Here is a 10,973-nt window from a genome sequence, read left to right as displayed (position 1 = left end):
AACTTCGAAGAATACAATGACGGCGAGATATGCTAACCACTGAGTCGTGAAACAATTTCGGAAACTTGTTATACACGTATATACTTATACGTATATACATGTATACAGGGTGTCTCAAAATAGCTTCGATTCCTGGAAATTAGGGAGTCCTGGGATGATTTGAAACAACTTTTTCCTTAGCAAAAATGTTATCCGAGGCTTTGTTAACGAGATATTAACGAGAAACCTCGACCAATCGGAGCGCGAGCCTGTCGGACGACCTCTGGTCGGGGTTTTTCGTTAATATCTCGTTAACAAACCCTCGGATATAATATTTTTGTTAAGGAAAAAGTTGTTTCAAATCACCTCAGGACTCCCTCATTTCCGGATGTCGAAGCTATTTTGGAACACCCTGTATATACATATAATTTTAAGTATTGTCTAATTCAAGTATATTTAGGGAACACTTATTTTACTTTACAAGCAGTCACGGTACTCCGAATTCTCATTATATGTTCGTTGATTATTGTTCAACGATTCGATTGCGAAGATACACTCTAAGAAAAATTATACAAGCGCAAAGAAAGAATTCTCGGAACGGTTTCTTTTCAGGTCAAATTAATCTATGACGTGGGTATGTTTAAGTGAATCGAGACTCGGAGGAACAAGGCTGATCCTTATATAATGTTGGAATGTAATTACTGTTGACATTGAACCGCACTACGCTGCTCGCGTCTCTGGCATCGAGAAAAGTGATTTGAATCGATAATAATTTCATATATACCGGAGTAATGTTCGAGCATATTTCTTCTTTTTTTCCCCGATCGTTAATCGATCTTTATGGTTTGCAGGAGTTTTAACGAATCGATCGAGCCGAAGTGAGCATTACGATAAGAAGATACACGCTATCTCTACCGTGAACTGGAAAACTGTACGACTATCACGTGTAGAGATAATTATTATCATGATCACTTTTTAATGGTATGTACTTTGGTTAATTACGAACGCCACAAAAATTTCGGCTACAGAGAATTAAATATCGTTTGATCGGTCGAAACGTCTGGTAACTAGGCATTGTGTTATTAAAGCCTTCGGATATTAATGCGGAATCACATTTATGTAGGTCAATTTATTTAAACGGAAACGAAATTGGGCTCGTTATTAAGTAGTGTTGTGCAGAGTTACAGGTCATTGTAATAAGAGAAGACCAAGACCATTTCGTAGCCCAAGGGCAAAAATTGTTCACAAACATATATACATACATATATACATGTTCGTTTTAAAGAATTTATTAAATTAAAAGTAAAATAAAACCGCTCGGTATATCCTAATAATTTCTATCGTTTAATAAATTATGCGAGATACGCCATAAATTCGCTAACATTGGCCATACCATAAATCGATCTGGACAAAGAAAGAATTGTGGGCAATCTAGAATTGAAAGACAAAGAATCAATCTAAAAATTGAAATTAACAAATTAGGATTGAATCGAAATTTGTACTCACTAAAATTACGTAAATTAGTTAATATTAAATGATGTAATGTGTGACAGAAATCAGTAATCTCTGCAATCGTTAAAAATACCATTTAGTACAAGAATGTTTACCACAAAGTTAGGGTTTGAAAAAAAGACCGAAAAACAGTGGATAATTTCTAACAGAATTGTTAGTCCGATTAATCTGATTAATTTATTATACCGATACACAACAATTAAAACTGTTACACATAAGGATCAAAGTATATTCTAATCATAATTTAATGTAAAATTGTAACGACCATTAACAAATAAACCATAAACAATAAATAAGGTAATTAATTCAGTGTTTGTTCTCAATAATCTATACACTTCTACCACGAGATATGCAGGATGTTAATAAACATATGGGCGCAATTTCCCCCAGTCAATTCTACATGCCAAACTGAGGCGAAAATCACAAGTGACGAAATTGAATTCGAGGCCTCGTTTCAGAGTTATTAATTGCTAAAGATACGGGCGTGATACGCGTGAAATACACACGTCTGACGCAACGGGTTATTCTACTTGGGAGGCGTGTTTTCCAACTGTTTCACAAGTTACTTTCGTTCATATCAGTTCATTTCATTCATTAGTTTCACTATGTCATCGATCGATCCCGTCTATCAGCTGGGAACCAACTATTCAAGTAGTATGATCCATCGCGTCAGGCGTACACTGACTAACAAAAGTATGGGACCAGATTTTGATAGTTGAAAGAAGATGAAAATATTATTCTACGAAGATTCGATGAAACTAACTTTGAATATTATTTTACGAAGATTCGATGAAACTAAAATTGATTCTAAATGATTTTTACATCCAGTGAATCCACAACTTTTTCAGTATATATTCTTTTTAATTAATATATTCAGGATGCCTTCGAAAGTTATGTACAAGTGCCCATGAGATGATTGTATGTAATTTTTTCTATTTTTAGTAACAAAAGAAATTGAAAATGTATATTGTAAACGACAAGTTTAACTTCAAACAGCCATTTGGTAAAATCTTGATATTTTCAAAACAGTCTACTTTACCATAAACTTCAAAAAACTTATTTCAGATAAAAGCCCACAGATATACATCTGGTACCTTGATGATTTTTCGATGAAACAGGATAATTAAATGACAGTCATTTTCTTCTGTCAATTTTCAGAAATTACTAACGAAATAACAGAATAAGATGTTGAACTTTCAATAAACAATAATTCTGCACATACGAACAAATCTCTTCATTTACAGTCACAGGTACGTAACTCAATAAATAATACAAAAAACCCAGAAAAGTGTTTTATATCGCTAAAAAACAGTGACTTTTCCCGTTCCATCGATCATGAACTCTCATACTTTTTCCCGGTAGTGTACCTCACGCGTATTTACGCCCGTACAAAAATTAATAACTCGTGAACGAAACACACGAACGCAATTTCATAATTTTCCTCTTAGTTTCGTGCGTAGAATCGATCCTGTGCAAGTGTCGCGCATTTTTATGAACAACCAGTAATTCCCTACGGTCAGACCGCGCGCGCTCGTTTCAAACGTTCCGCGTTGCGCGCGATCAAACCGTTTCGTCGGCGAGTCCGCGCAGTGGAGAGTCTCTTCTGCCACGAGGCGTGCGTGTCAGCGCGGGTAACAGTGTTTATTCAACGCGACGAGCGGACAGAACCGCGGAAGAATCTGTCGAAAGGAAACAGGCACCTAAACACCCAGTTCACGTGTAATATCCGCGTCTAAATTTCCGTTCCGCCGTCGTTCGCCGCGGGTTATCCTCGCCGTATAAAAGCACGCGTGGTTTACGAGTGTTCTGTGAATTCGATAATCTCGTACTAATACTATATAACCTTGGATACCGATAAGTGCTCGAAGAATCACCGAATCTCGCAGGTGTGGGGTCACGAGGTGTTTTCAAGTAGATACTAAGCAGTGAAGATTATCGTAACAGCATTCTAAGAAAACAAACTTTTGGATTTCGATAAAATTTACCTGTCGATAAACAGAGACCAAAATAAGAGGATCTGGCGCGTGATCTGAACAGACGGAGGCTTTGTAACGGTGATCGAATACGAGGATCTGACAAAGTGATTTGATTTCAGGCTTCGAAACGGTACTATATTAACTCTCAATCTTCCGACGTATGATAATAATAATAACGTCTCAGGGATCTATAGCGAATTCGTCGACGGAAGATTCGTTGAGACGAAAAAGTTCCATATGTTTACAATGAACTGGGTAGAACGCTCCGAATCCTCTAAGTTCGAAGATGGTGATTACCTGACAAATGGATGATTATTCTATAATAAATCTCTGTTTAACGGTAGTACCAAGCAAAAAATCCCATCGTATCGATTCTGAAGAACTGTTCATCGGACACCGTGTTCGATTTATGTGCGTCCACGGGACGACCGACTGTCACAAAGGCGCTTATTGTTCGCCTGGTTGTTTGTGGGAGGTGCGCGCATGCCGATGACACTGTGTACGCGTGAAATCTTCTTCGATCGTTATCACCGGCGTTTCGCTTAACGCGACAGATAAGCGGCGACCGGGGCACGATAGCGTTCGGATCGCGTTCGATAAGCGTGGAAAAGAGATGCTCGGGATCGGTGAGATTCAGTTTACGTGCGAACACATCGGCAAGTGGTTTCCGTGTGTTGTTGCTTGGACGGGAACGGGCGGGGGACGAGTTACAGGACTGCTGCCGATGATTTTCTGCTCTCGAGTCATTCAGGTATGGTGTATAATAAATTGTTCAATTTTTGTAACTTCGTGGAACTAGATGGGTAGGAAGGCAGAGAGATAGAGAAAGAGAGAGAGAGGGAGGGAGCAGAGTTTCACGATGTATCCTCGGGCACAACACGCGTAGAGATTCGGAACGGTTCGCGACACGTGGTTTCTGCGTGGCCTCTGAGAGATCGAAGTCAGGTGTGTTTCAGGTAAGGTCGTTAATCCGGGGCTTGGCAGTGGCCACAGGTGGTTACACATATTGTTCATACGGGAATTCATTGACCAGCTTCGATTAACCCATTATCAAGCAGTGATTTAGTGCGATTTTTTAATATCAGATTATGTTATTCTTTGCTAAATTATATATGAGTTGGAAGAAGAAATAAGGATGAAAGAATTTTTAAGCGAATTCGTGGAACTCCTTCTGATGACCACAATGTTGGAAAATAGTATTGAATGATGTAAATTAACTAACAAAAAATTGTAAATGAAATGTCGCATTAACGCAACGCAGGGAAGTATTACGATTTTTGGAAATAAGATTTTTTATTGCTTGCAAAATTGCATATCTGAGTTGGAAGAAGAAATAAGGATGAAAGAATTATTTAAGCAAATCCATGGAATTCCCTTTCTTGACCACAATGTTGGAAAATAGTATTGAATGATGAAAATTAACTAACAAAAAATTGTAAATGAAATGTTGCATTAACGCAACGCTGTGAAGTATTACGATTTTTGGAAATAAGATTTTGTATTGCTTGCAAAATTGCATATCTGAGTTGGAAGAAGAAATAAGGATGAAAGAATTATTTAAGCAAATCCATGGAATTCCCTTTCTTGACCACAATGTTGGAAAATAGTATTGAATGATGTAAATTAACTAACAAAAAATTGTAAATGAAATGTCGCATTAACGCAACGCAGGGAAGTATTACGATTTTTGGAAATAAGATTTTTTATTGCTTGCAAAATTACATATCTGAGTTGGAAGAAGAAATAACGATGTAGGAATTTTTAAGCGAATTCGTGGAATTCCTTCTGATGACCACAATGTTGGAAAATAGTATTGACTAATGTAAATTACCCGACGAAAATATTGCAAATGAAATGTTGCATTAACGTAACATTTAAGCAAGCAGTGAAATAGTACGATATTTAAACGTAAGATTTTGTTATTCTTTGCAAAATTATATATTTGAGTGAAAGAAGAAATATCGACGAAAGGGTTATTTAAGCAAATCCATGGAATTCTCTTTCTTGATCACAATGTTGGAAAATAGTATTGAATAATGTAGATTAACTGAAAAAAAAATTGTAAATGGAATGTTGCATTAACGTAACGTTGGTTCTAAATGGGTTAACGTTAACACGTTGACCGACACATAACGGTCGCTGGTAGCACGCAGGTAGTCAAATTGATAATCTAGATAAAGAGTTTTATGTAACGAGTAAAAGATAAAGGAATATTTCGCCATTTATCATTTTTAAACATGGAAATTCCAATTTTTATAATGAAGTAATTATAAAAATTGGAATGGTGTATCTCATTTCACAAAGTAATACACAGTTTTTACGTGCATTTTCTAAATTTAGAAAAGAATAAAGTATTCAACATTGACACGCAATATTTTTCATAATTTTATGAGGAACGCACGTCTAGACCTTTCAAAGAACACTTTTTATCGTTAGAACAGACAGGTTACGTGCATCACTTAAGAAAAATAAACGATTCATCTTGACGCGTTCCATGATTCCATTTCATATTGAGTTCAATTTTGCAAGATTCTGAGGATACATCGTTTGGTAAACTGTTCGAATTAACGATAGATTCTCGGATAATTGAAACAATCGGTTCGCAGAACTGAACATAGTATATGTCACGCGAGAACGGGAAGAATCGATGAAACGTGGTATTATTCATGCATGTTCGGATGAAAAACATACACAATGATCCAACATATGGAAGGTGTAACGAAAATATTAATAAGAAACCAAATCGATATGTTCGTGACAGAACAGTGGTTATGTGGATTATATTTTGCGATGACATACGTGTGGTATAAACGTGTAGCACGTGTATACATGCACATTTATATGATTCATCGTTTCATATAAGATAGTCGCGTAAGACGTATTACAAGTTCCCAGGCTGGCGAGCACCTTGTTGCCGAAATGACGTAATATCGGGTGTGTATCTCGGGATACGATACGCCTGTGATAATTTAATCGAGCAAACGAGCACGTTGTTCCGCCCGACACATTTTTAACCACTCTCCAGATAGCTCCGTACATCCTAAGAACGTCCGTTTCATGTCCAGTTTATATCCGAATGTCCTACGTCCATTTTGGACATACCTAGGATGTTCGTAAGACTTAAATTTCGGATGTTCTAGAAACGTCACAAAAGTCCTATGGATGTTCTCAAGACTTAAATTTCGGATGTTCTAGAAACGTCACAAAAGTCCTACGGATGTTATCAAGACTTAAATTTCGGATGTTCTAGGAACGTCCCAAAAGTCCTACGGATGTTCTCAAGACTTAAATTTCGGATGTTCTAGAAACGTCACAAAAGTCCTATGGATGGTCTCAAGACTTAAATTTCGGATGTTCTAGAAACGTCACAAAAGTCCTGCGGATGTTATCAAGACTTAAATTTCGGATGTTCTAGAAATGTCCGTTCCAAAAGTCCTACGGATGTTATCAAGACTTAAATTTCGGATGTTCTAGAAACGTCCCAAAAGTCCTACGGACGTTATCAAGACTTAAATTTCGGATGTTCTAGAAACGTCCCAAAAGTCCTACGGATGTTCTCAAGACTTAAATTTCGGATGTTCTAGAAACGTCACAAAAGTCCTATGGATGTTCTCAAGACTTAAATTTCGGATGTTCTAGAAACGTCCCAAAAGTCTTACGGATGTTCTCAAGACTTAAATTTCGGATGTTCTAGAAACGTCCCAAAAGTCCTACGGATGTTCTCAAGACTTAAATATTGGATGGTTTCGTTTAGTATTTTTGTCAATGTCATTCCGTGCAAGGTAATGGAACCCCATGAACAAGGTGTCAGTCTTTAAAGAGTCAATAGAGAAGTGTAACGACACTAGTGGTTTTGTGCGAAAATTTCAAGAAAGTTGAAAAATCATGTTTTTTCTTAAACTGTCTCTAACCAATACCGAATCAGGGTTTTGCTGTGAAAATAGAAATAAACACAATGCACTTGGAGATCATAATCCACAGACCTATATTTTCATTATAATTCTTTATAGGAAATTTAACCGTTTATTTATTAACAAGGGGACATATGTATACAAATTGTAACCTAAAACACGTGGTTCGATTAATAGAGGTGCATTACTATGAGCGTTCGGATACGGGAGGTATGGGCCAAATAACTAGTTTCAGAACTATTATATTTTTAAAAATTCCTTTGGAATAATAAAATGCAATCATGATGGAACATCGACGTAAATACCTTAGTAATTATAATTCTTCAGATTTAAAGAATGTTTCCCTTTCATTGTAATCATTACTGGTATTTAATTCAAAACTAACCCAAATCTACCCACTCTCTCCTAAATTTAATTTACTAATCCACTTAATGATTAAACATTCAAAGATCACAGGATCTGCCTGTTCGACGAAAACACGATATTAGATTTTAAGACGATGTCTGTGCGCAATCGTCTGAATCTACTATCGCCAACCGATGTGTGTTTCACGCGGCTGAGCTTCAATCAAGTAGTTACTCGGACGATGTTCAGACAAACACGGACAGAAGAAAGACCGATTCGGCCGTGAACTACAAATTCCCAACAATAAATTCTGATTAGAAGCATGTATCGTTGGAAATGGAAGACGACGCCTCGTCAAACGGACAAAATAACTTGGCTCGATCGAAAGCACATAGTCATCGATCTCGTGTCCCCTCATCGTCCTTGTGGCACAATTACACAACACTTTGAGAATTCTGCTGTTCCTGCAATATAATTACATGGTTCTTTCCATGCTTTATTAAACAAAACAAAAAATAAAACAGAAACAATTACGACTTTATTCGTATTGTAATCGTTATTGAACGCACCGATTGAGTGATCCACAATTTCTATAACGAAACGGGGTAACAAGATTTGAATTCAATAGAATTTTCCCGCCTTTATTATCACTATTCCGCGGATCATTATCAACAGAGTACAGAATTACTGAGATTTCCTCGAAACGAAACACGGAATTCGATAAAAATCATTGGGTCGCTGATCGCCACGACACCTGATATTTTTATCGATCTTTATAGCTGGATAGTTTAAAAATAGACTTTCCCAATCCAAGAAGTTCAAGAGGTTCAAAATGTTTAAATGTTTCCCTGTCACGTGGCGGTATTATACGACGAAAAAAAAAGTATTTCCCAGCTGATCTTCACGACTTTTGCCTTAGCGATTCAGTACTTACATTTTGTCGCATTTTTACGACTCCATAAATTTATCCGTCAGTGACACTTTTTTTTTTCTTTCAATTACCGTGACACCTTCCCGGAGCAACGCGATATCGTTCCCTACCTCTACTCTTCTTTTTTTCGCGTAATTACAGTTGTCGTCAGACGCAGTTTCCCTTCATCGACGCTAATTGTAATTGCACCTACATGCGGCCCAGATTTTTTTCTCCGCTGGTTCCGCGCGTCCTTGTATCGTCGATCATCGCTATTTACAGCCGAGCTACCTTCTAATCGACCATTTCTTTCTCGACGACGACGCGAGAGATGTCGACGGTAAAGAGGGGGGGGGGGGGAAAGAAGAAAATTAACGAAGTACCTTGGACCACGTGACACGTGATCATTTCGTAATTTGCCACCTGCTGCCAAGGGTCAGAAATCTGGCGACGTTTTTTCTTTCTTCTTACGTCGAATGGGTGATCGTTTGCATCCGAAATGAATGTTTAGCGAACACGACGACGGAAAGGACGATCGTTTCAAAGTGTCCCCGGATGCAAATTGTTTGTGCATTGAGAATGTGATTGGTGGGTTCAAGAGGGGCAATTTATTTATGTAGAAAACCTTGAGCTAATTCATTAACAGACTGTATTTGAGAGAATACAGATTTTTATCGATTGATTCACAGAAATTGGAGTCAGATAGGAAAACTGCTTTTTATTCTATTAAGGATTCTGTATGGTTTCTAAATAAAATAACGAACCTCCTTGTGCTCTAGTGGTAAGGTACGGGTCGTATTCGACCCAAGTTACTGCTCTTGAAAAAACTCAAGGTCACCTTCATATCTCGAAAAAAATAAATAAAAAAAATTAAATTGTATCTACCTCATGTTGCGTCCCTTAAAATGATTAATTGAAACGTTTTTTGATACAACCTATAGGTAATAAGTTATTATCAGAAAAGGTTAGATTGTATTCCCTAGAAAAAAAAATGGTTGTTTTTATTTTAACCACAGAACACAAAGATTGAAAATTTTAGGGTGGTTTTATAATTATGCTACGCAGTCTATACCAGAATTTTCGTAAAGATTTTCTAAGGAAATACAACTCACACTTCGGTATTCTAGGTATTTCTGAGTAGCGACGACGTGTCACTTCTTACCGCCAGTGGCGCGGATACATTAAATCCACCCTCTGTCGTTGAGGGTGGTTCAGACGCACGGCGCCAATCGCATTGTTTTCTCTGCTGGGCGTTCTTCCTTAATGCCCACTCTCGTCTAGATAGTCAACAAGGCCTTATGGGATGGAAAATAATTACCGAACTGGATCCCATAGTTCGAGTTGTTTTTCGATTCTGATCATTTCTGAATTGGTCCACGAGAACGGGTAGGACGTATGAGAAAAGAAAAAAATGTAGTTCGGTAATGCTACCGGAATTATGAAATTAAAATATCTTGTAAATTAATTATATTTTGGCATAAACAGTTGAACACCTGCTGTATAGGCTACGACAAACTGCAACGATTAATGCATTGAAAAATATACGATTCTAGTTAAAACAATAAATTTAACCTTCACACGACCTCTACACGTCCACCTACAAAAAAAACACTCGCGTCAATCTATTTCCCCCTCGGAACCATACACTGTTTATAAGATATTAGCGAGGATCAATTCAAATGACTCACCCTGTATATATGGACGCCCAAGTACATTTAGTGGGGGAGAGAGTAACCTTTGGCATTTGGCAATTAAATAAGAGGAAAACTGAACTGTGTACCGATCTGGATATTGAAATGGAAAAAATAAATAGCGACGAGTAACATATTTGGGGAACCACTGGCCAAGTAGAAGTTATCAGGCTGGCGGTCTATTGATTAAGGACTAACAGAAGGTTAGTCATCCAACAGTAATGAAAAAAAAAAACTCCAGTGTTATGTACAGCGAAAATTGATTCTTATAATAATAGAAAATTGCAATTTGATGGCGTGACACAACAATTGAGTGTATTTCTATGTAAACGACGGAAGTGTAGAGGTCGCTTTAACGTTTCGAAGAATTCGTGCCAGGTGTCTGGAGCCCATCTATCGCGATAAGATTCCGAGTGTGGCCATCTGCGAACGCTTAACGGTCACGGTAAAGATAAAAAGCATGTATTCGCACACACCCACTTTTCGAAACGATTTTTATATTATAGTACGAAAATGTTCGATCATTTTGCCCATCCTCCGTTGCGAATAAGCTTTTCGAATAATATACATTGTGTCTACTGTCTCCTAATATTTGCACGTTTTAATGTAGTAGTGCATTATAAATTGACTGCAGATTTTTATGCAAAAT

Source organism: Dufourea novaeangliae, unplaced genomic scaffold, assembly GCF_001272555.1.
Source record: "Dufourea novaeangliae isolate 0120121106 unplaced genomic scaffold, ASM127255v1 scaffold109, whole genome shotgun sequence".
NCBI lineage: Eukaryota > Metazoa > Arthropoda > Insecta > Hymenoptera > Halictidae > Dufourea > Dufourea novaeangliae.
The sequence above is the reverse complement of the archived record's forward strand: the minus strand, read 5'-3'. Positions refer to the sequence as shown.